This window comes from Pinus tabuliformis, chromosome 9 (assembly GCF_031772625.1).
Source record: "Pinus tabuliformis cultivar Carrire ecotype Pingquan chromosome 9, CPIR1, whole genome shotgun sequence".
Taxonomy (NCBI): Eukaryota; Viridiplantae; Streptophyta; class Pinopsida; order Pinales; family Pinaceae; genus Pinus; species Pinus tabuliformis.
The window spans coordinates 310258392-310278754 of NC_142307.1; positions in this window are offsets into that span (position 1 = coordinate 310258392).

Sequence of the window (20363 nt, forward strand, 5' to 3'; positions counted from 1 at the left end):
TGATAAGCAAGTTATTGAGGAAGATGATCATGATTCCCAGATGAAAGGAGTGCCCAAAGAAAATTCGATCCCCAAACCAGTGGTAAAATTAGAAGACCTTTATGATATTAAAGACAGGTTCAAACCTGTAATTAACACAAAGCTTCAAAGTTCTACCCTTAGGTTTGAATTAATAAATCTAGGAACCAACGAGTCTCCTCAAAACATCAATTTAGGAACAGGACTATCTCAGAATGAAAAGGGAGCATTTATTAAATTGTTGAGAAAGAACAAACAGGTTTTTGCTTGGAAATATGATGACTTAAAGACATACGATACATCTATTATCCAGCATACCATTCCTATGCTTCCTGATAAAAAACCAATTCAGCAAAAATTAAGAAAAATACACCCAAATTTGGAGAGCCAGATTAAGTCGGAGCTTAATAAGCTTTTAAAAGCCAAAATTATTTTTCCAGTCTGACATTCAAACTGGGTCTCTAACATGGTGCCAGTCAGGAAGAAAAATGGCGACATTCGAATTTGTATTGATTTCAGGAATTTAAACAAAGCGAGCTTAAAAGACAACTTCCCATTGCCCACTATGGAGCAAATTCTCCAATCAGTGGCAGGTTCTGAATTGATGTCTTTTCTAGATGGTTTTTCAGGGTACAATCAAGTTCTGGTACACCCCGATGACCAGCTCAAAACTACATTCAGGACAAAATGGAGAACCTATGCATATCAGAAAATGCCTTTTGGTCTTATAAACGCTGGAGCGACATTTCAGAGAGCTATGGACATAGCCTTCAGAGGGTTAATTAATCGATCAGTAGTCGTCTACCTAGACGATATTACTGTGTATTCTAAAAAGAGAGATAATCATTTGCATGACTTAAATCAGATCTTTCAGAGATGCAAAAGATATGGTATTTCTCTAAACCCAAAAAAGTCCTTCTTTGCTCTAGATCAAGGAAAACTCTTAGGGTTTATAGTATCCAAAGATGGTATTTATATTGATCCTGATCGGATTAATGAAATTTCTGAAATCCCTTTCCCACATAACAAGAAATCAATGCAGTCATTTTTAGGTCAGATTAATTTTGTCAAACGATTTGTTCCAGATTTTTCACAGATTGTACTACCACTTCAGACAATGATCAAGAAGAATTCAGTCTTCAAATGGGGATCTGAAGAAAAGCAAGATTTTGATGTTATCAAACAGTCAATAATCAATGCCCCGGCTTTGAATACCCCGAATTTTTCTAATCATTTTACACTATATACTATTGCATCCAACACTTCATATGCTGCAGTACTTACACAACTGAATGATAACAACCTAGAAGCACCCATATCATTTTTTAGTTCAAATCTTCAAGGCGCCGAATTAAATTATTCAGATGTGGAAAAACAAGCCTTTGCTGTGTTCAAAGCAGTCAAACATTATAGACCCTTCCTTTTGAAAACCCACACGAAAGTTATAGTTCCTTTCCCAGCGGTAAGACAACTATTAATTCAGAAAGAATTGGGTGAAAAAAGAGCCAATTGGGTTACAGCGCTTCAAGAGTATGACTTAGAAATAAAGCCAGCAAAGATTGTTAGGGGCCAAGGTTTTTGCAGGATGTTGGCAGGAGCATCAAACATTCACGAATCAAGCGATGAAGATCAGATCGAATCCATCAATCAGATAAGTCTCACTGATTCTGAATCTCAGTATGCTGATTTGATATTTTATTTGAAGAACGGTTACGCTCCTCCAAATTTATCTTACAAAAATAAAAGGGCCATTAGGTTGAAAGCTAAGAACTTCACTCTCATTGATGATGTGTTGTTTAAACAAAATTATGATTCTATCCTGCTAAGATGTCTTGAGAAAACTGAAGCACTAAAGGTTCTGCAGGAGCTACATGATGGACCAGCTGGAGGACATTTTGGAGCCGACACAACAGCTCATAAGATTATTCATGCTGGATATTATTGGCCTACTCTATTTAGAGATTGCCATGAGCACGTAAGAAAATGCCTTAATTGCCAAACATCTGGTGGAAGACAACGAAAGCCCGCTTTCCCTCTGCAACCTGTCAACATTGAACAACCATTCGAACAATGGGGATTAGATATCATCGGGGAAATTACTCCACCATCTTCCAAAGAACATAGGTATATCCTTACCGCTACTGATTATTTTACTAAATGGGTAGAGGCTATTCCTTTGAAGGCAGCAAATGCAGAGGCAATCATCGAGTTCATCGACCAATTCATCATTACCAGGTTCGGTGTTCCAAATGCTCTTGTTTTCGATAATGCTTCTTATTTCTCAGCAAACGCTATATATGATTTTGCTATTAAAAGGGGGTTTAAAATGAAATATTCTTCCAATTACTATCCCCAGGGAAACGGTTTAGCCGAATCTACTAATAAAAACCTCATCAAAATCATTAAGCGAACTGTTGAACAGAATCATAGAAACTGGCATAAATCTTTGGTCTTTGCATTATGGGCTGATAGAATAACACAAAAGGCTTCAATAGGGACCTCTCCTTTCAATCTGGTATATGGAAAAGAAGCCGTGTTGCCTACAAATCTTGTTCTTCCATCCTTAGCCCTAGTGCAGTTTATTCAAGAGACTCCGTCTTCTTCTATCCAACTTAGATATGACCAAATTCTCAAATTAGAAGAAGAAAGGGAAAAGGCCAGAATCACTCATGCCAAGCATCAACAAATCATCAAAGCATCTTTTGACTCAGCATCATCCTCTTCCAAACAACTTCAAGTTGGTGACTTAGTTCTCAAATGGGACAAGGCCCATGAGGATAAAGGCAAGCATACCAAATTTCAGAAAATGTGGCTTGGACCATTTCAGATCTGTGAAAAGATAGGCCATTCAACTTTTATATTGCAAATCTTATCAGGGTTGAGAGATTCTCTCCCCGTCAATGGCCTGGTCCTGAAAAAATTCTTTAACTGAGAAGGTAACCCCTTCTCCTTTTTAGATTTACATAGTTTGTAGGATTAGTAGGAAATAAAACTGTAGAGTACCTACATTGACCTTTTGTTGTGTTTGAGAAAGCTGTCTCACAGAAATAATATAAATGCTTGTTTCTAGATAATAGAATCCTCACTCAAAAGAAATAGTTTCTAGGAAATTAGATATCCTTGTGTTCTGAAATTTTAATCTAAATTTTGAAGACTCCTCTCAGGAGGTAAAAGTTCTGAATCATTTTCTGTTTCCAAAATAGTCTCCAAAGGTTATCTGTTAAAAGAAATAGAGGCTAAACCATTTTTTCAGTATCTTCAACTCTTCACTTGTCATCCATCGGCTCTTAAGGAGAAAATTGTTCACCCCATTCACTAAAGGATGTGATTATTCAGAGTGTAATTCTAAAATATAAAAGATTAAAGATAAGAGGTCTTATCATAAGCCTGCTTACCATGTTCATAGGGAAATAGCTTAACTGACATTACCAATACTGCCTACCAAAACAGGGTAATGGCTTGAAGATTCAAGACAAGGGGTCTCATCACGAGCCGGCTTGATCAGTTAACTTATTACCAGTGAATGGCATTGTCATAAGCTAGCTACCAAACCAGGACATTGGCTTTTTATCTTATTTATTACAAAGAAAAACAGATGAAGAAGTAAAATATGAAAACATTTTATGAATTCATTCTGTTAATCACACTCTTATGTGAATGGAAAAGTGGACAATACTATGGTTAAAAGGTATCCCTGTCGAGACTATAAATGTCTGCTGGCAACAGAGGCTCTACCTATGACAAAGGAGTTAATTATAAAAGCTGATATGGGAAAGTTTTTTATTTTTATCATTATGAACCAATAAAGACTTATTTTAGAAACTTTTTATGTATTTGGTTTCTTTAAACTTAATGGGACGAAGTTAACAAAATAGAATTCACTTTTGTCAGAACACATGAATATCTAGTTATATTAGAAATTTCTCCTTCTGATTGAGTTTCTATTTATGAAAGGCTTGAATGTTTATGTTAATTTCAGAGATAACTGGTTCTACCAACGAATCGCCAATTGTTGTGCCCTACAACAACCCCCCATTTCATATCATCTGTATTTACAAATAATCAACATATGAAATGGGTCCCTTTTAGAAATTAATCGGTATTAATGAATTTGTTCGAAAAAGGGATGATAATCAAATAAGTATGTAAAATGAAGCCTTTTTCGAACAACAATGTTTCCAAAATAAAACAATCTTTTGTTACTGCGATAAAGCAATCGCAAGATCACATATCGCAATGACAAGAGAGGCGCACTTAAACGACACTTTGGCCTTTGCCGATGCGATATCGCTATCGGCAGTCGGCGTTTTATTTGCATACACAAAAAGAGCACATATCTCACACCCCGATGCGACGCTATATCGGCGATCGGATATCGGCACTGCCTCTTATGAGAAAATGCGTCAAGTTATAAACCCCGACCCAATGCGATATCGCTATCGGCCGTCGGCGGTATCCCATGCATTTTTATAAGGCGCCCACTTCTCTCCCCGATGCGATGTGAATTCGCTATCGGAGTTCGGCAAATCACTTAAATTGCATCTGGCAATGGGTTCATATGCTAATCCAATGCGATATCGCAATCGGCGTTCGCCAGGGCTACTTTCAAACGATAATGTAACACTCTCCTCCCATGCGATGCGACATTGTTCATCGGTAATCGGCATTTTCAAAAAGTGATTGTTTTAAACTTTAAAGTTATATTTAAAATCCGGTTGATAAGGCGCAGATTTCAAAATGCCGTTAAATGCAGGGATAAGGTAATGCATGTGTATTTAATAACCTTGCCCCTTCGATTAACGAATACTTGCGTCTAAGGCATATCATATCTGTTGCACGCGTTGGGTGGTCATTCAACTGAATAACAGCGTAAATGGTCATTTAATGGGTAGCAAGTCTTAAAATCACCATTAATGCATATGCAATCTCTTACCAGTGATCGGATCCATAGCCACTTTTTGAAGATTAATAGCGCCACGCTTCAAGTGATATATACTTTCCAATTATGCTTTGTCTTCATTATTCCTTGTGTTACGATTTCTCTCGCACTTGTGTAGAGTTCGTTTGTTGAAGAAAGCCTGAACATGATGGGGAAGAAAAATAAGAGGAGTTCTGGTACTACTACAACATCTGTTGCAGGTCAAGCTGCTCCAATTTCAAAGAAAGGCTTAATCTCAGACACTACGTGCGCTGGTCTTCATAGAACCACATGGCAAGGTACATATAATCTGTTGGAGGCCGAGCAACCAAAAGTAATAGTGAGAACGGCTAGTGTAGATGTATTAAGGAAGTCTGATGCAACACTCAAAGACTTGGCCGACTCCTTTTTACACAGAATAGCGGCCAGAGAGCAGGTTCTCCCTTACACAGACGTGGTGCGCTGGGCAATCGAAGAAATCCCCATCACTGATAGAACTTTCCATACAAGGGACAGAAGGATTTTCGGGTCATTCAAGCCTGATGACCTGAGGCGAATGTATCATCTGCCTGAACCGAAGCTAGTCTACAACAGAACCTTCGTGGAGAAATTCGCAAAAGAAAATGAATCACCATCCGAACCCCTCCGAGATTGGAGGCAGAACCCAGCCAAGCACAAGCATGAAAGTTCGGGTAAGTACTCCAACGTTTCTTTGGCCTCTCCCTATTGCTATGCGGGGATTATGATGTGTAGATTGTGGGGATTACATGACTCTGTTAATATCAATATTGACATGGTTCCCCTAATGGAAGTGGCTATCAATTCTATAATCATGGACTAGGCCACTATTCTTTCCGATAAATTGGTCGTAGCTGTTCGTGAATTCAGAAACAAAACTATAGTCTCCGAAAGGAAAATCCCTCTATTCTATTATTCTTCTTACATTATGGATACCCCGTGTCTTAATTTTGAGTTTCCTGTCCTCGGTTGGAGATGGACCACCCAGGATCCAACACCCATTCATTTATACCATCAGAAATTGTGGAAGTCCTCTTACAAGGACCACTTGTACCAAATTTGTAATGGTTTCATGGTCCCCATTTACTATTCTATTTTTGACAGACCCATTTCCAGAATTTCTTATGAAGCCTCCTTTGACTTACCTGCCGTAGCAAGTTGGTTTGGGGAAGAGTATTTCTCCTATATCAGAGTTTTTGGGAGTAAGGCTAGGCCACATGTCCTCCCTTTGTATATCCCAGACAAGCTGTTAGCCCGGGAAATCTGCTACCAGATTATGGCCGACAGTGTCACACAAACTCTCAAAGAAGAGAAGAAGAAAGGTTGGCCCTCTTTTTCTTTAAGAATTGGGGTTTTTACTCTGCTTAATTACAAGCACGCAGAAAAAGAAGCAGCAAAAATCCAAGCTTTATCCCTGGCCACTCTCCCAAACAGACTCTATGATCCAAAGAAAACTGCCTACATTGCCCTAGAACAAGCAAAATTAACAAAAGTTGATCATCAAGAGGATACATTTGATGACTTGTTCGTAGGTGCCGAGACAATAAGCCAAGTCAAACAGCTTGCCATAATGAAATACAACGATGAGGCGTTGACTGAGTTTAATAAACTTAGGGAGCAGAGGTTGCAAACTCTGCCCCTAGAGTTATTATCCACAACCCCAGCATCTTCCTCAAGCGAGCCTGGTCGGCAACAGATACATTCACCTCCGGTTACAACTAAAGAACAGGATAAACAACAGGAGGAAAGACAGAAAAAGCTGCAGGCTGAGAAGCAGAAAAAAGAGAAAGCAGAGAGGCAGAAAAAGGAGCAGATAGAAAGGCAGCAAAAGACACAGAGGGAAGAAGAGCAGAGGAAGAAGAAGGAAGAAGAAAGATTAAAGAAAGAACTAGCAGATAGGCAGAAAAAGGAATTGGAGGACCAGCAGCAGAAAACGCGAGAGGAGCAGCAGCGAAAATCACTTGAAGAACAGCAGAAGTTAGAACAAGAGAAAGAACGGAGCAAAGCCCATAAGCAATCTTCCATTGATCCTGAATTGATTAAACAATGGAATCAATTTGATTCCATTATCAGTGGAAAGGAAGGCTCCAGAGACACAGGCTCCTCTAAAACAAGCAATGCGCCCGATATCACTTCTTCTCAGGTTCTAGGAGGAACCAGCGGCCCACCCATTTCACAGGATGTTGAGATTATCAATAAGGACCCTTCCGATCAAATTATTCTCCAGGTGGAAGAAATTCCTCCCCTGGATATTTTCTATAGCCCAAAGCATAAAGCCATTATCAAGCGCTCTAAGAAAAGACGAAGGCTTGATCAACCTTCTATCTTTCCTGAGCAAACAGTCACGGGCAATATGGTCTGGAAGGAGGATTTGGATCCCTCTGATGATCTAACAAAGCTGTCGCAATTCGCGGGAGCTTATTCTGCAGCAACCATCGACAAAGCATCAGAGGTAAGTCTTCTGTTGAAGACTAAGGACCATGAAATATATGCATTACAGGCGGAGATAATTGAGGCGAAAAACAAAGCAGCACAGGTGGAAGAGCAGTTGCTGGCTCAACAGCAAGAGAACAATTTGTTAACCCAGCAACTGCAAATTGAAAGACAAAGGATAGACCAAAGTGAAACTCAGAAGGCAAAAGAATTGTCGGAGGCATTGTCACAGTTGGAAGCATCAAATGAGCTGATGATGAAATCAAAAGATGAGCGAATAGCTCAACTATCAACACAGCTCGAAGGTATCAAGAGCACACAGAATGTGAAAGTCTTCAGAGCAGAAGCAACTCAAATAAATGGCGCATTACTGTCTCAGATCAGACTTTTATGTCAAAAACTTGCTAAGGCTGAGCAATTATGCGAAATATCTACAACAGTGTGTGAGCAAATAGAGAAGGTCAGGAATGAGCTAGATCAGGCCGAAGAAGCCATATCCGAATACGTTGAGTGGCAAGACACTCCAGAAGGGAAAGCGGCGAATTTGTCCCGAATCTATGAAACGTATAAGGACATACTCTTCACCGAATGGAATACTCAGGTAATGAAGGCAGAAAGGGCGGCTTCCAGGTGTAAAATAATTGCCAGCAATATGATCAACCTAGTCAATGATACACTTTATTTGGCGAACATGATCTCCAAGTGCACACCTGGAAGCATAACAACAGCAGGTATGCTTGAAGAATCAAGTTATCCTGACTTGGAGGAACAGAGGAAATTAATTACCGGAGTAAATACTTTAACCTCTGATGCATATTGGCTCTTTCTAATTAAGCCACATACTCAAAGGTCTGCTCTTAAGTGTTTAACAGATGCCCTCGGATACCTGATCCTCGACATTCAAGATGCTACATATGACGCTCAGCTAACTTCGCGTCTCAACACTCCACCAGAAGTAGAGCCAATGCTGGCGATATGTCAGCTAAGGAGTAAAGGCAAAGAACCCGTCGAATGAAGCATTGCCGCCAACTGCCAGATTGCCAAAAAAGATGGAACAAATATTTATTGATGCCAATTTAATAGCTTTTCAGTTGTTTAGATATTTAGATTAGTATAGTATTTATAGACCCTTTCATTGTTTTGGAAAGGGTCGTAAAATTTTGTAATAAGACTTAAAGGCTGAAGTTTGCACTATTGTGCTTCAGTCTATATTCTTTTTGTGAAACTCAACCAATGGTTCTGAATTTTGATTAGAAGGCTGTTTTATACAATTACGCACGACTGTCTGTTGTTTGGAAAGCTTTCCGATTGGAAGGAAGGACTGCGACATAGTGATTGATGTACTGGATTGATCGATCAGCTTACATGGTACTATTATCTGTATCTGTGTTCTTTCTGATTATATGAATTGCTGTGTTATTATCTTTGCTATTGTTGAATGCATGTATGCGATATAACAGCGAATCGTCATTTCGCTTCACTATTGAATGTTTGTGTTGATTTGTTATCTCTTTCACTCATGCATGTATCAATGATATGAATGATTAAGTGTAGTAATTCGCTCTAATCGCTCTGCATAACTAATTATGCAGAGCAATGTTTAAATGGTTCAAACGTCTATGCTTAAAGTGTTAGAGTCATTTATATGCCTGCCTTAAAGCACAAATCATCAAACGCTACGCTTTGCCTAGTAATAAGTCTCGGGATCCGATTATAGTTATTACATTTTGTTTATAGTTTAGCTGTCCGCTCATTACCATCTTATCTCATAAGTCATTCATCCATCCCATTCACTTATACTTCTTGGGAAACTGGTCCCATTATCCCCAGTCGGAACCACTATTCCAAACGGAAAAGGAGCTGCATTAAGGTCCGGACCGGGTGGTATCCCCTTTGTTGTGGCAGCGATTTTCGAGGCCTCAACAAGGGGTTGAAGGAAAAACCGTTAGTCTGGATGTGGAGGTGGTTGATGCCCCTCTAGACTACAACCTTCTTTTGGGTCGCAGTTGGTCTTACGCTATGACAGTAGTCGTGTCATCGATCTTCAGAGTTATAAAGTTTCCATATAATGGTAAGATCGTAACGATAGACCAGCTGGCTTACTTTTCATCCGACCCAGCCTCTTCAGAGAGTATCCAGCATGTCGGTAAAACGACTATCCCTTACAAGGATGTTGGTGTAGGATTAGTTAAAGATTCCGGTTTACTGGGAACTTTTCCTTTTCCTTTGATCAATGCAGACCCTTCATTTGCGTCCATTCATATGATTACTTCAGACACTATTATTTACGATGATCCTTGGATTGTCCCATCTGAATCTGAGATAGACTCATTCGGTAATGCAATGCCTTTGAGTCCATATGAAATTGCTTATGAGGCCGTGCCGTCTTTTTCCGACTCCAGTTCAACCCAATTCGACCAATTGAATGTGGTCTGTGAGGAATCACTTTTCACATCAACCTCAGAACGGATAACATTTCCTGAAGTCGTGTCATCTAACGAACAACTTCGCGAAATCCTAAGTGTAGACGATCTACCATGGGAAGATCTTCATCATAGATCTTCATTTTTACCTGAGGGTGATGACTTTGAAAATGATTTTTCATCAATTTTTACAGCTGAATATGTCAAGGACGCTCAGAATCCCACGAAACATCCTGATTCAGATTTGAATTTGGGAAACATTTCCCAAGCTATTGCCATTGACATCTCAGTTAAAACCGGAGTTATTGAAAACATTCATATAGGTGCCTCGTGTACAGATAACGAAATTCAAACATACAAGGTCCTTTTTCAAGAATTTCGCGACGTGTTTGCCTGGTCCTATGAGGAAATGCCAGGAATTGATCCCTCCATTGTTGTTCATGAAATCAAGACTTACCCGGACGCTAAACCTGTTCGGCAACGTCTGTGTCAGATACACCCTAGGAAAGCGGCTGCGATTAAAGCAGAAGTCGAGAAGCTGCTGAAAGCAGGTTTCATTTATCCGATCCCGTTAACAGATTGGGTATCAAATATTGTTCCGGTTAACAAGAAGCAAGGAACAATAAGAATATGCATCGACTATAGGGATATAAATCGTGCTTGTCCAAAAGACAACTATCCCACGCCCTATATCGATCAAATAATTGATGATTGTGCCGGTAGTGAAATTTTTTCCTTTATGGACGATTTTTCCGGTTACAACCAAATCAATATTCTACCTATCGATCAACCAAAAATGGCTTTCATTTGTCCTTGGGGGACATTTTCTTACTGCAAATTACCTTTTGGACTTAAGAATTCCGGAGCCACTTTCCAACGGGCAATGTCTTACACGTTTCACGACATCAAGCACATTGTGCAACCGTATCTCGATGATTTGCCTGCTCATTCTTTACATCGAGCTGATCACCTTGTCCACTTACGCGCTATTTTTATGAGGTGTCGGCATTATCGAATTCGGTTGAACCCACACAAATGTGTCTTCTGCATAGAAGTGGGATGATTACTAGGATTTTTCGTTTCAAAAGCCGGTATCCGTGTCGATCCCTCGAAGGTCGAAGCCATCATCAAATTACCTCCTCCTTCGAGTCTGCGCCAACTCCAAAGTTTGCAGGGGAAAGCAAACTTTTTACGTCGATTCATTCCTAACTACGCCGAGGTTACAAAGGGTTTCACCTGGTTGTTGAAACAAAACGCTCAATTTTCTTGGGATGAGATAGCTCAGAAATCTTTTGATGCGCTTAAGCACGCGTTGACCCATGCACCGTTGCTGCATCCTCCCAACTACAACCAGGATTACTTTCTGTATCTCGCCGCCTCCCACTCCACCATTGGAATGGTCTTAGTTCAGGAAGACGAATTCGGAACGGAACATGTGATATATTATCTTAGTAGGACGTTAAATCCCATTGAGCTAAAATATTCGCATGTGGAGAAATTGGCCCTGGCAGCTGTTCAGGCTGTCCAGCGATTTCGTCATTACATTCTTCTCCGTAAAACTACAGTGATTTCGGATTGCAACCCTATGATCTATATTTTGACTAAACAATTGCTAGGGGGCAAGTACTCTAAATGGATCGTTATCCTGCAGGAGTTCGATTTGGAGTTCGAGAAGTCCAAGTCTAAGAAATCCTTAGTTTTTGCGGAATTGATGTGTGACTTCCCGCGTGCTGACACGGAAACTGTGGCAGAGGAACCCATTGCGGACGAATCTCTGTTTCTTATCAGCACTTTAGATCCATGGTATGGGGATATAATCATCTATCTCCAAACCCAATCCTTTCGGCCCGAAGCTTCAAAGTCGAAACGCCGGAAAATTCGATTCCAGTCCCAACAGTACAGAATTATTGGAGACACTCTTTATCGTCGTGGGGCGGACTTGGTTTTTCGTCGTTGCTTAACTCATGATGAGGCAGAAAGGGTTCTGAATGACTGTCATTCTGGAGCATGTGGCGGTCATATGTCTGGGTATTCCACAGCTCAGAAGGTGTTGCGTGCTGGCTATTTCTGGCCGTCCATGTTTAAAGATTGTATCATTGTGGTCCGGAAATGCCACAACTGTCAAGTGTTTGATCGCAAGATGCATGCACCACCTGCTCCTCTCCACCCTATAATTGCGGTTGGTCCTTTTGCTAAATGGGGTATCGATTTTATTACATGTAACCCTCACTTGGCCGGGGGGCATGCGTATATCATCCTTGCGGTTGATTATTTTACTAAGTGGGCTGAGGCGATGCCTACATTCGAGGCAAGCGGCAAGACAGCAGCGATTTTTGTATTCAATCATATTATTACTAGGTTTGGTGTCCCACAAGCGATAATCACTGACCATGGGCGCCATTTTCGAAACATTATGATGACAGAACTTACAAGCCAGCTTGGTTTACGTCATGATAGTTCTACTCCTTATTATCCTCAAGCAAACGGTTTGCTTGAATCCATCAACAAAGTTCTAGTTATCATGATCCGACGAATCATTGGTATTCATCGGTCAAATTGGCATAACATGTTATTTTCTACGCTTTGGGCATACCAAACCTCAGTAAAAACATCAACAGGGTTCACTCCTTTCCAACTAGTTTATGGTTTGGAAGCAGTGTTGCCCATTGAATGCGAAATCCCATCACTTCAAATGGCTATCGAATTACTCCCAGCTACTTCCGAAGAGGAGAAGCGTCTGTTATACTTAGCTTAATTAGATGAGACTCGACGTGACGCTGCTTTAGCAATCGAGACTCACGCAAAAAGGATGAAAGCTCAGTATGATCGTAACGTAACCCCTCGTAATTTTTCGGAAGGAGACCTAGTGCTATTATATGATCAAGCTAACGATAAATTAGGTGCTGGAAAATTCGTTCCCATGTGGCATGGGCCCTACATTGTCAAGCGAAAGCTAGCAAAAGGGACCTATGAGCTGGTAGATTTTGATGGGGACTCTTTGGGTAAACCCAGAAATGGACTTTACCTAAAGAGGTATTATGATTAAATGGTGGGTATGGAGATTCAGTTAGCTTTAGTTAGGTTACTTTTTCTTTCTAGCTGGTATGTTTGCTTAGTTTAGACAGTGTGTTTAGCTTAGAGAGTGTGTTTTTCGTCGTTATTCTGGCTTATCTCGGTTTTACTCTTGATATTTCAGATGTCGACGCCTCTCCAAACGTACATTGGATTTGCTAATGGTGCTTGTCGTAGTACACGGAATATCTCTTCCGCAGCTTGGGTTATCTATTCGCCCTCTGACGAGTTAGTTTCTATGCATGGGGTGAGCCTCGGTCAAACAACAAACAACATTGCAGAATACAGTGCAGTGATTGAGCTATTATCTGAATCTATTTCATTTGGGATTCAGAGTTTGATAGTGAGGTTAGATTCTAAACTCGTTGTATTACAGCTTAATAGAGTCTATGCCATTAGAAATCCGGTGTTATTAAGATTGTTTTTGAGGGTGCGTCTCTTGGAACGTGAATTTGATTACATTGAATATTAGCATATTCCAAGGTCTTTAAATACATTAGCAGATGCAATGGCGTCTCGAATGTTAAATAGACATTTGCAACAATCATAAATGTAAATTTATAAACATTTCATCACACATGTTTAACAAAATAAGCCGGTAATAATGATATATATAGATAGGAGTGTGTCAAAAATATACATCGTCTTCGATCATAGGTTGAAAAACACCTTATGATCGGCAAAAATGATAAGTACAAAAAACCAAAAATGTCACATGTGTCTACAAAAGTGACTAGCCAATCACTGGTGGTGCTCTCTATACGAGACCACTGCCCGTGCTACCCTACACAAGAACCTCCTGAAAGGTCCTGGGACTGCGACCACATAGCGCTGAAGTCGGATAGGAATGTCGTCTATAGTCGTCTCTAGTATACCCGCCGTCAGACGCTCTAGATCCTGTTCCAGCTCGGCTAAGGTCTCTGTGGCCGCATCCTGTGGGGCCGGTGCTGGTACAGCTGGTACTCTTCTCTCAAAAGCCCGGAGATTGGCCGGACGCCGTGGGCCTACATCTGCATTTTGAAAATTTTTCACTGTTAGTTTTGAGACGATATATAAAAAACAAAAAAAAAATAGATAACTTAGAAAACTTGTGAAAAATGAAATACCTCTGTCGTCCCATTGTTCTCCCTGTGGAAGAACCATGTCCGGATCATTGCGAAAATCCATTCCGGCATAAGGAAAATCCTGAATCGCAAAGACCTGGCCCTCCAGCCAATGAAAGTAATCATCAGGAAATCAAACAACTGTTGCTCCCTCATCAGGATGCCGGGCCATTACCGCAACCCATCTCGTCAACTTAGGCTCCCGAGGAGGCCCAACTGGAACTGTAAGATGCTGGGGGATCAGCATTGGAACTCTCTCTAGGGCAAAGCTCACAACTAAAGGCCCATATCCAAAGGTCTTCAGTTGTCCGTTCTTTGCCCCGGTTAGTTGGCCCTTCATATTGGCCAACACAGCATCGCACCAGTTGAAAATGGTGCCTTGGAAGCAATCTATAGCCATTCGCATTTGGGAACCAGTGGCTATGTGAAAAGCGGCAGCACCGCAAAGTCTGGTAACTGTAAAGGCAATTACCATAAGTTCAGGTTGGGATATGTATTTGATTTCTATCCCCTTATCCTGGTTTTGATTGTTGCACCACTCTAGCCAGAGACTAGCAAGGGATTGGCCACCCGGCCTAGTCCCGAATAGAGAGAGTTGCTCGCCCCTGTTAGGCAAGCCAGTGAGAAAGTATATGTCAGAGGACTCTATCTCGAGCTGGTGTTCTCCGATGTAAAAACATTGATCCTGAATGTTCCACCTTTCAACCAGCCACTCTAAGAATGGCACCTGGGCCCTCATGCCAGGTATGGCCCAGTACTTGTAGAGACCGCATGCCTTTAAAGCATCAATGGAAGGTTGATGACCTATTGTGGCCAAATCGACATCTTCGTGTTCTCTTTCACGCCAATCTAGCATGGTGGGTAGTCTACACACCAAAAAACATTAATTAGAATTCATAAAATAAAATTTTGATGGTTGATTTTTGTGTTTGGGGTTTGAAAATCTACTTTACGCGGAGTACGCACCCCGCGTTCAGAAAACAGAGCGGCGGGACGCAGCTGTTCTGAAGGTGGGCTGCGTACTCCGACCTTTTTCCCATATACGAAAAAGTCGGGGTACGCAGGTCACCCATGGGGCACCTGCGTCCCCCGAAAAGCGTACTCTAAAACCCCAAACCCTCCAAAAAATCAAACTAAGACTTGAAATGAAATTCTAAACGGATGAAATTGAAGAGGAGGATGTTGTGAAATACCTGAAAGAGACGGCACTCGATTCTAACGGTCGGATTCTCCGCAAAGTCCACGGGAAGTTTCTTGTCAAAAGCCCTTTTCTCAACCTCAACAGTAAAATGGTAAAAATGACATGGTAAAAAGTCTTTTTATAGGTTTTTTGGATGAATGAATGCTAAGTTTGTTTATTTTTCACCATGAAAGGATATTTTTCAATGTATTTTTGCCCATCTTAAACAGGTATGAGTAATGTGTTGCTTTTGTGCAGGACAAAAGGACTTTAGGGTAAAATCATCATTTTTTACGAACCAAGACATCAGAGTCATCTTTTAAGCCCTTTTCTGACTCCTAAAACATGAAAAGATTGCCGAGCATTTCTTTTACACTCGTTAAAATGGAATTAAAATACGGTCCCCTTATAGCTCTTTTCTGACCGTAAAAAACAGGAAAAGATTGCCGGGTTTTTGTCGTTTCAAACTCGATACGGAAATAAAATGACATGCCTCTGATCGCTTTTTACTTTTTAGGTCAAAGGCATTAATCATGAAAGTACTCCTTGGTCGCAAGATCAAGCGGTTCTATCAGGTATTATTTTATACTTTTTCAGGCTTGGGAAACACAAACTTACGAAAAAGTTCACCTTGGAGTCTTCTTTAGTTTTTTCAGACTCTCTAAAATTGAAAAACGCCGAGTTTCTCCTATACTGGACTCGTTAAAATTTCACAGTAAAGGACCTGTTCGATTACAAAGAGGAACAGACCACTCCTTCTTAGGGTCCGAATCTAAACTAAGTTGGACTCATATGAAGGATGAGCTTATAATCAAGCATATGTTATCCTCTTCAAGCTTGTAAAAAATAGAGAGGTACTTGCCAGAAATGGTGGGGGCAAAGAGAGAAGAATGAACCTATTTGTTATCCTTTGTTACAGAAGAACCTTATTACCGCTCTTGAACACGACACTTGTCATTCACCTGGGTTGGGAAATCCTTTGCCTTAAAGTTGATCAAACCACTTTGAAAGTCTTCAACCGTTTCTGGGTATTAACTTTGGGTCAATCGTCACCAAGCCATCTGTCGTGTCGTTATGTGTTCAAGAGGTCTCTGCAAATAAACCATTCATATGAAAAATACTTGTCATCCATTTGACCATCCCTGAGTCAGTCCTTACAGCAACATTTCTTCAACTTGAACAATGATTTCGTGTTGTGGGCTTGCCTGCAATGGGTCGCTTTCTATCGACATCAGCACATTATCTAGAAAGATGACTTAGAAATCATCAGTACCTTGAAGTCTGCATGCATCAATGGCAGGTTTCTCGCCTTTGACGATAGTTTACATCATTGACTTTCGATCAAAGCATTCCGTGACGTGTTCGACATCAACCCATTCATTCACATTTCATGGATTGTATTGGGTACTTTGAGAACCATTGACATCACTGGTGGTCTCTCTCACACTTGTTAACAGTTTACATCATTGACTGGTAATCAAGTGGTTTCTACCATGCTCGACATCAACTCATTTATTTGCATGGATAGAATCGTACCAATTCGGGAAGTAGAAATGAAGACCCTGGATCTAGTTTCCACCATCCAGGCTGCAAGGAGTTTTGTATTCATTATATAGTAGACTAATCATAAATAGATGGATGCGTCCATACTGTATCTACAAAAGCCTATGATTGTGATGTACTGCAAAATCATTCTTGTATCAGAGCAGTAGTTAGATTGTTAGTTAAAGTTTTCAATCTGAGTATGGGAATGCCTACCTCAGCAATGATATCATCTTATATATGTATTTTGTGTTGAATATTTGTAGGTTCTTACCGGGTCCTCCTCAAGATACTCCTTGAAATGATAAAGTACTTCACCCTTCCTAGATCATAAAAACCCTAATCTACTACAGGCTTCGCACTTTAGGGGGCAATCTGTTACACTAAAAAATGTCACCATGACTATTTGTAGTTAGTATGGCTCCATCCACTGTCATACTATCCTCCTTGGCAAGTCTCATGCCTCTGCTCTTCATGTCAAAATTCAAGAAAGAGAGAAAAGTCTTTAAAGATATATATATCTCTGGTACGCAGTTTCTCTTAGCCTTACCTGCGTGTACGCACTCCAAGTTCACAATACCCGCGTACTTGTACGCTCTGTATGTAAAGGGGTGGGTGCGTACTCCTGTAAAGGTCAAAAGGCGCAAGTTTCACTCCAAAAAAGTTACTTGTAGTCATTTCTAGAGCCTTCTAGAAGCTTGTTTGACGTGTATGGAGCGCCTCCAGATGGTTCATGTATCCCTACCAAAGAGGAACTTATCCCATCAAGAGGGGAGCTATCCCATCCAAAGAGGGGCTTATCCCATTGATGGTGGACCTGAATAACTTCCTCTAGAGCACTATAAATACAGGCATTGGGCCAAAGGGAGGGGAGGTTGAAAGCTGAACATTCCTAAGGGTAGATGCTGCTGGAATTAGGACTTCCTTGTAGAAGCTTGTGAGGAGAGATTACCATCTTTACTTGTTTCCATTGGGGAGTGGGTTAGCCGATCAGAGTAAGGGAGAACTCTTGTGGACCCTGGGAGGAGCTTGCACAACACCAAGGCTCAGGTTGTAATGGTTCCTTTTGTTACCTTTTAATACAAATTAGTCCATTCTTCTCAACAATTTGTTATTTATGAGTTGTTTCGTATACTCCTTGGTCTATATGTTAAATATGTTTTATTTTATGTGATATTCAGGTGCTATTTAATCATTTGATTGTTAGTGAATGCAGGTTTCGAAGGGAAGGAGGAGCTCATCCGGATCAACGAAGCTGGACTACTACAACAGCGTTGGATTACAGGTAGGATCTAAACACTTGATTTCTCATATTGTAAAAGCATATTTAGGGAAGGATTGCTCTTATTTGTCTTGTTTGTCATTAGAAAGTCTTAGACTTCTAGGAAGGTCGGTTGTGTCCGCACTAACGACTCTTTCCACGTGACACTCCAGGTAGGAGGTGGGGTGATGTGGATTGATCGTCCCAAGGAGGAGGGGCAGGATCCTTAAGGTACCCAACCTCTTGGATGAGACCTTGCTATGGGAGCCCCGATGTGGAGTAGCAGGAATTGACTGATTGGGTAGAGATAGATGCAGATGGAGCGGCAGAGAGAGCGACAGTGCAAGGAATCCCAGGACAGCGCATAGCATGTAGTCTGCAGCAATGCAAGAGGCACAAGTGTTTTTCACAGTGCTAGGTGGCACATAGAGGTGTGCAATGGTGTGAGATGTATGGAGATGTTGCAATAGAGCAGATGTCAGAGAGGGAGCACTTGTCAGCAGCAGGTAGAGCTTCAGCATCATAGTATGTTCCTAGCCCAACAGAGTGGTCAGTTGGGGGTGTTTTTGTTCAATGTGTTGTTGGAGAAAAGTGGACCGGGCAGATGTGTTGCATGCAGAACATTCCAGAGTTACAGGATCGGGTTTGAGAAGAAGCCTTTCTTGTTGAGAGGGAGTGTTGAAAAGTGTGCAACAAGAAATGCTTGTTGAGAATGCAACAAGATGATGGAGCTTAGTGGAAAGGAATCGCCTTCACTAAGTGGGCCCGCAGGCAAATTATGGTGCAAAGTCTATTTTTGGATCACAGTAGGAGTGATCATAGTAGGAGTGATCACAGCAGGAGTGATCACAATAGGAGTGATCACAACAGGAGTGATCAGAGTCTATTTTTAGACTACTAGTCAAAAATAGAAAAGTCAAATATTATCGTCTCATAATAATATTTAGACTATAAAATTTATCTTATTCTCTTGGAGCACTTCAGTTTGAGCTACAGATGTGGCATATGCAGCTGTCAGAAGGAAATACACTTTCTTTGTGGGTCAGTTGAGCTATTGCATGCAAGACATCAGTTAGAACTCATGTGGTTGAGTTCTATGGAGTTGGATGAGCATTTAATGGAGTTTTGTTTAGTTTGACTTAGTTGAACTAGTTGTATTTAGTCTAACTGGCCAATAGACTAAGTGATGAGTTGTGTGAATTAGTTATTAATTAATTTACTAATTATTAACTCATAATGCAACTGAAGAATACATCAGTTAACTCAGTGCATGTACAGTTCAGTGGAGACAGGTGTTAGAGGTTGGGATTGCTATCAGTTGTGCATGAAATTGTGCACATGCATGGATTGAGTAATGCCAATGAAGACTGCGTAGTTTTGGGGCCAATACCAAGAAATATAGCTTGTGGTCACGTGATTCCCAGTGTGGGTGACTTTCTCCAAGGTAAAAATGAGTTTGGTTCAGCCATTCTCATTCATTCTCAGCAGATATTGTGCAGGGGAGGCATGCAAAGCAGCGGGGGAGATTTGGAGATCAAATCTGAGCTAGTTTTGTGTGTAACAGGTGGCGATAGTGTTGGATACTTGTGAGGAGTATTGTACTATGTTTGTTACATGTTCTAAATCAATATAATATACAAATAGTTGGGGTTTTTAGCGAGATGCTTTCCCCGGGAAAATGCTGTGTTGATATGTGTGATTGATGCTTCTATGTGCGCATGTTATTGTTTCTGCTTCTGCAAATTGATGATCAACGTAGAGGAGATTATGTATTGTGCATGTATTCCGCAATAGTGTATAATCAGGATAATCTCTGTGAATAAGTGTCATATTATTCAAAATTTCTACACTTTCCCTAGAAGAAATAGCTCTAAAACCCAAATTTTAACATCATTGCACTTATGAGACTCAAAACAATGATGAACGCATGTTTCATTGAACTTGACCCATGATGGCATTGCTCTGTTCCCTTGTATACCCGTGATGATCCCAAAAAGGTAACTTTACTTAAGAGGATGAGAAGCTTCGTGATCTAAAAGCTTCCAGAGTGGCGAGCTAGAGATTGTTTGGCATAGATGGGGTCGAATTCTCCCAACTTGGCCTCTTTGTCTTATCCCTATGAGCTACCTCCTTGACATGATGGCCTAATCATATCTTTGGAGAGGTCCTAACCCCCTTTCCCAGCCTATATATTCATCCTCTCCCATTCCCAAATGGTTGGTCTATGTCTATTTGCACCCTTATGCTAATATTGTACCTATATGCTACTCATTTGGCTTGGAGAAGGAGTGCTTTGAGAGATTATCTTGGACTTGGATATTGATTCAAGGAGATCTTGTCAACATCAAGGCTTGGTTGTATGCTTCCCTCTATTTTCTATTAATATACAAACCCT